Source organism: Monopterus albus, unplaced genomic scaffold (assembly GCF_001952655.1).
Source record: "Monopterus albus unplaced genomic scaffold, M_albus_1.0 scaffold277.1, whole genome shotgun sequence".
In the NCBI taxonomy this organism is placed as follows: Eukaryota; Metazoa; Chordata; class Actinopteri; order Synbranchiformes; family Synbranchidae; genus Monopterus; species Monopterus albus.
In genome coordinates, this window is record NW_018128157.1 from 922,116 (window position 1) to 928,644 (window position 6,529).

Here is a 6,529-nt window from a genome sequence, read left to right on the forward strand (position 1 = left end):
TTCAGATATCACTGACATTTTATGATACCAAACCATACTGTATTTCATACGATTGATTTGCGATTGATTACCTTTGAGGGCCACATGTTCTGGTCTGAATTTCATATTTTGAACTTGAGTGTCTGGATATAAATTGAAAATTGAGTGCATTAAATGTGAATGTAGTTTTTGAGTACTTGTCTTTTTTGTCTGAATTTATTAACCTTAAAAAATAACAATAATAAGGCTTTTGAAGCAAAACAATTTTAAAATGTGAAAGAACAGACTTAGCACCCTGTCAATTCAGACAGCTTAGATAGATAGATACTTTATTACAGACTCAATGTCCAGATGTATGTATAAATACTAAAAAAACAATAAAAACCATAAAACAGTCAGCAATAAATAACAATAAAAAACAACCACCAATAAACAACTACCTTTTTAAACGGCAGGTATACCAGTGTTTCCAAAGTACTGAAGTATATCGAATATCACTATATGTAATATTAGTCAGCAATAAAACAATGTTGTTTCCAGAACTATTCAAATGACCAATAAATGTATACATTAAATTTCTTAAAACAGCAGATAGTGTACCGATCCAAGATGCCACAAACAATTAATTGGCACTCATCCATCTAGGCCTTTTCAATAATAACCTCAAGGCGTCATTATAGGCCACTGTCAGTTTCCTAAGACTGCCTTTTTTATAATTAGACCATAGATGTGCAGTGTACAGGGAGGTACAATACACTTTAAACAGAGTCAATTTTACTCCATCCGAACACGAGCCAAATTTCCGAACCAACACATTTGCTTGTGCATACAACATGCGGCACTGCCGATACATATCCCCATCATCAGACAAGCAATCATTTATAACATGACCCAAGTACTTAACTTCATTACACACAGTTAAAATGTTAGCAGATAACTTTAAAAAAAAGGGAATGCAAGGGACCCGTCCTCCTTTGTGCATCATATCATAACACTTTTATCAGAATTGTACTTGACATCGTGAAGCTCCCCAAACGGAGAGCACACATCCAAGAGCTGCTGGAGACCTGCCGAGCTGGGACTAAAGATCACCAGATCATCTGCATACATTAAGTGATTCACTATTATACCTCCAACCATACATCCCGTTCTACACATATTCAGCTCCTCAGAGAGACCATTCATATAAAAATTAAACAAAATCAGGGACAACAGACTACCTTGCCTTACCCCGTTACAGGTCTGGAAGGGTGCAGATATACAATTACCTCATCTGACACACATAGTCTGGTGGGCATACCAATATGACAAGCATCTCACTATATATTTAGGAACTTGAGTGTCACACAGTTTCTGGAATAGCTTCCTAAGATTCACACAATCAAAAGCTTTAGAAGCATTTAAAAAACACATAAATATGGTCGAATTTTTACTTTTATATTTACTGACTAGTTCTTTTAAAGCAAAAATACACATATCAGTGCCATGATTGGCTTTAAACCCAAATTGATTATCAGTAGAGCCAATAAGATTATGAAACCTACTCAAGAGAATTTCTTCAACAACTTTAGAAAGTATGTTAGCAAGTGCAATGGGTCTATAATTATCTGAGCTGCCCACCTTTCCTGACAAAGTCAACCCTACCTATAGAGGAAGTTTCATTAGGGACACAATTAAATAGATCGCAGTAGCGGTGTCGCCAGAGCTCAACTATCGTATCCGGGCCAGAAACTCCATCAATAGTATGGGGTATAGAAAATCTACTACTGTTAATACGTTTAACGTCTTTCCAGAATGATTTCATATTATTCCTTAGGAGGTTTTCAGCCATAGAATCAGACCTCAGCTTTTGTTCATTTTTTGTAATAAATCATATAGCATACTTATATTTTGCACTTGTACGCTTTTTAAGTTCAAATATAGGCCCATATCTGGGTTTACCAGATATGGGCCTATAAGCCACAGCCACATAAGTGCTCCACCCAGGTTTAATTTTCACGCCTCTTTCATAATAAGGCAAACTAGCCTCTATCAGCACCTGAATAATAATAGAATACATGCAAGAAATATCAGCTTTGTGGCTAACAGCAGTACAGTTAAAGTCCGTACATATCACAGCCTCTCTAGGTACAGTAATATCACGTAACTGTTTATCAGTGTCAGAACAGTAACAAGCAAGATCCTCTGCAGAAAGAGTAGACCAATCCAACCTTTCATGCTTTTGGTTAGTCTGAATTAAAATAGGTATAAAATCAAATCTAATGGCCAACTTTACAGGAATGTAGTCAGAAATAGACATATTATATAAAATGGAGATATTCTCCAAAGCAGCATGTGCACCAGCTGTCGAAATACAGTGGTCTAGCCATGGTGTTGTATGCCAGGCCTCACTTATATATGTATAGAATCAGATTGTTGTCATCACAAAAATGCACCATATGCTTCGCGAAAACAGAGTTCTTGTCTGAGATATCTGCATTCATATTGCCCACAATATATACACTCGTAAGCCCCTCACTCTGTATAAAAGAGCTGATAAAAGCCAACTTATTCAAATACTCCTCCTCATTTTGGCTACATACACATTTAAAATCACCAGTTCCTTATTGTCCTGAATCAGGCATATTGCAATGCACCAGTCCACATCAAGCCTGACCACATTAATCATTGAATCCAACCTCTTAGACCACAGGATAGCCACACCTCCAGGAATTCTTCCTCTCTTGATACCGAGTCCAAGGTCTGTAGTTGATTACCCGGCACCGAGGAAGCCATCATCATTGGAGACGAGACCATTTAAGTCCTGCTTAGCAAGGAATGTCTCTTGCAGACACAAAATGTCACATTGTTCTAACAGCTTATCGACAACAATGCGGCGAGCTTTAACCTCTGCGCTCTGGCCTAAGCGTAGGCCACGACAGTTGTATGATATTACATTAAGTACCATATTTTTTATTGGCTTGAGCTTGCATTGGCACTGAGAGAAATCCCGGCGCAAGTAGAAAGAGCAGCATGAGCCTTACCCGGAGTTTTGCGTGGCTCATAATAACACCTCACAAAGGTACCCTCCGGCCATAGTTCCGGATTATACATGTTATCTACTTCGTTACATTCAGCAGATACTTTAAAGGAGGCATACCTGGTGTTACCTGTAACAATTTTGAGACATGTAACATCATGCCCAAGTTTATCTCTTAAGTAAGCACGTAACGCTTCAGCTTCCAAATCAGGTGAAAATTTAGATGCAAAAACACTGACCAGCTTAGTTTTAATCATCTTAATGTTTCCAGCTGATCCTGTGCCCACAACAGATTTGCCAGCTTTTCTCCGACCGGCCATGGTTGTACCTACACAAGAAGCAGGCTTGGCAAGAGTCTGCTTCCTTAACTGACGTTCACCCCGTTTCGCAACCAAGCTCCACATTGGTGACTCGGGCAATGGTGTTGCTCCACTGGAGCCTTCCACCAGGGCAGCTCCATCCACATCAGGAAGCACCTGACCCTCAGTCACTTTGAGGCCACACACAACATCCCTCCTCTCACCTGTCACGGAATCAGTGCTGTTAGCCTCCGCCGAGTCCAACGACACGCTACCCTGGCCTGCGTGCATTTCCAGCGCACACACCCGCTTGTTCATATCCGCCGCAACGGCCCGCAGACCCTTGCTAGCTTTGGCTTGCAGGTGAGCAACTTGCTTCATAGCAATAATTTTGGCGTGAAGATGCTCCATTTTGCGAAGCAGACCGCATACGTCCATGTTGGTGAAAGTCACTGGTAGCAGCTCATCTAAGTAATGAGACACAAATCTAGGGATATCCTCCCCACATTCATTCAATACCTTGAGGCATGCCTTAACATTGTTAGCATCTTTATGCACTCCTTTATAAGAAACATTACGCTGTGTAGTGACACAGACTTCAAAGAGCGTTTTCTTGGAGGCCTCAATCCACTCCGTATCAAAGGCATTAACTGCCAACAAAACTATCTCATCCTGATTTAAAGTTCTTATTTTTGCAGAGGAAGTATAGAAACGCATCCTCAACTATAAGTTTGCCATCTATTGTTGTATAGATCTCCGGTTTAAGACGACCTTTAGCGAACACGGGAGCTCCAGGTGCACGTGCTGGTGTTGCATCCGCCATATTGAATTGAATCTAATTTCAGCTTGATTCCAGAATAAAACATTTCAGTCTAATAAGTTTATTAAATATTCAGTGGTGATTAAACACAGTCAGACATTTAATTGATTAGATTAGATTAAAATCTTCACAGTTATTATTTGCTTGCATAAAAGTGGACAAACTACAGTACATGAATGTTTGCAAGAACATTTCAATTTGTTTTTAAGAAATTATTAGTGAAGCAGAAGCAGCAAGCTGTAGGATGAAGCTTAATTTTTTTTCCTCCATTTTGTTCAGTTTCTGGGATCAGTCTTTGTAAAAACTCTCTCAGGTCTGACTCTGATGGACTCCTCTGAACTTTTCCTTCAGGCTGGCAGTCATGCAGAAAACTTCCCTCTGTTTACATGAAATATGCTTACATCATGTATGGCCATCCTGGGCTTTGCTCCTCTGAAGATTAACCTGGTGTTTCCTGCAGCACCCTCCCCAGGACAGGTTTTTGGGTCTGTTCTGGACCATTGGGTGTGAAACTGGATTCTGTGGTGTACCTGGGCACTGTCCACAGTTTCCACAGCAACAGCAGACTCGGAGACAGGAAGTGGAAGTGTTGGAAACACTGGGTTTTGAAAGTGAGGACAGACGAGCTGCTGGAGTGTGAAATATATCACAGAAGAAAACACTTCTTCTTCTTTGGTGTGAAATACAGCAGAGTTTCCAGTTAAACCAAAGCATAACCTCTCAGACTACCTCTTTAAACCTTAAATAGTCACAGATTTTATTCCTTCTTTCCCTCAATATTTTATTTTTTCCTGTTTTGTCTCTCATTTGACTTTTCTTTCTTTGATTCTTGTTCCCGTCCATCCACGGAGCCTCTGAACTAAAACATGTAATTTTATCTTTAAAAATGTTCATTTTTGTTAAATCCAGATTATTCTTCATTTAAGGAACAGCTTATGTATTTATAAATCATTTCAGTTTAAAATTAGTCCAGCTGTTTAAAACCTCTGTGACTCATGTTTGTCAGGGTCAGCAGTAAAAACATATTTCCTGCTGTGCTGTTGAAAGGTTATTGGAGTTTTACATGTCTGAAGGTCAGAAAGATCAAAGAGACATTTATTTATGAGATGACTATCAGATTATTAGAAGATGGCTTTAATCATTTTGTGACTGGCTTTAATCATTTTGACTGATTTTGTGTAGAATATAAAGGTCTGTCTGTCTGACACATTGAAGGTAGGGCTGGCGATTATTTTCAGAAGCATTTTTTGTCAGGGCCGCTCGGTGGTCGCTGCATCTCCTTCACCTTTCTCTCCTCTATTTTCTTGATCTGCGGGATTCTGCACCTCAGCTGTGTTGCACTCGGTAATTGGCGACTCGTTTGTCGGTGCACACAGCTGGGGTGCATCCCGCTGATTAGTTTTCCTCCTTATTTATACCTCGGGCAGACGCTCTGCCTGGGGCGGATCATTGCGACAAGTAACGGACAATACTTACCCAAAGTAAGATAAATGTTATGTTTGACCCGCATTTTTAGACGTGTTTAAGATGCTACGCTGACAGTTCCTGTGCGTTTTGGCTTGACCTTATCATGCTAATTATGCGGTTAGCAATATGTCCTTTTGTCTTCCACGCTGACAGTCCCTGTGCTGTGGATTACATTGTGTACGTTGGTTCTTTTTTTTGTTCACCTGTCTGTTCTCATCCTCTGCTATTCTAGTTCCTGCCGTTAGTTTGTGTGTTTACCTGTTCATCCTGGTCTCCTTAGTCATCACTTTCCTTCCCTGGTTGTATGTATTATGGACCCTGTTATGTTGTCATTTTGTTGTTTTAATTCCATTAAACCACCTTTTTTGTACTAGCACCTGGGTCAGCCATCTTGAGTCCAACCCCAGTTCTCCCTCACCCTCCTGGTGAGGGGGACTAAACCATAACATTTTTGCTACATATCTTGAAATTCTCATCATCCCAATGGCAATGAACACACTAAATGCACTGACAACATCCATCCATCCATCCATTTTCCTCCACTTCTTCCCCCGGGTCTTCCCCGGGGGCCTCCTCCCGGTGGGTGTGAGAAAAAAGGTCCATTCTTTTGAAAAGAGAAGACTAATAAAAAGATATGTTTCTCTATATGAAATTTATTATGCATTAACGTATCAAAATAAGCATGTGCACATGGATCTCATCTGTTTAGGATAAACAGAAAAGACTAAATTCAACTTAGCAGTACACAACATTTATATGAAAGAATGTTGCTCTCTGATTGGTCCAAAAACTGTTGGGGAGGAATTGTGGTTTAAACTTAATTCTCCCAAGATTGGTCCTTCAGTCCGTCCATCCTCCAATCCTCCTCTCTAATCCAATGGTTGTAGACAGCACCCTAAAAGGGAGGAATACTTGCCCTGTCTTAATTCTTACATAGACACCTAT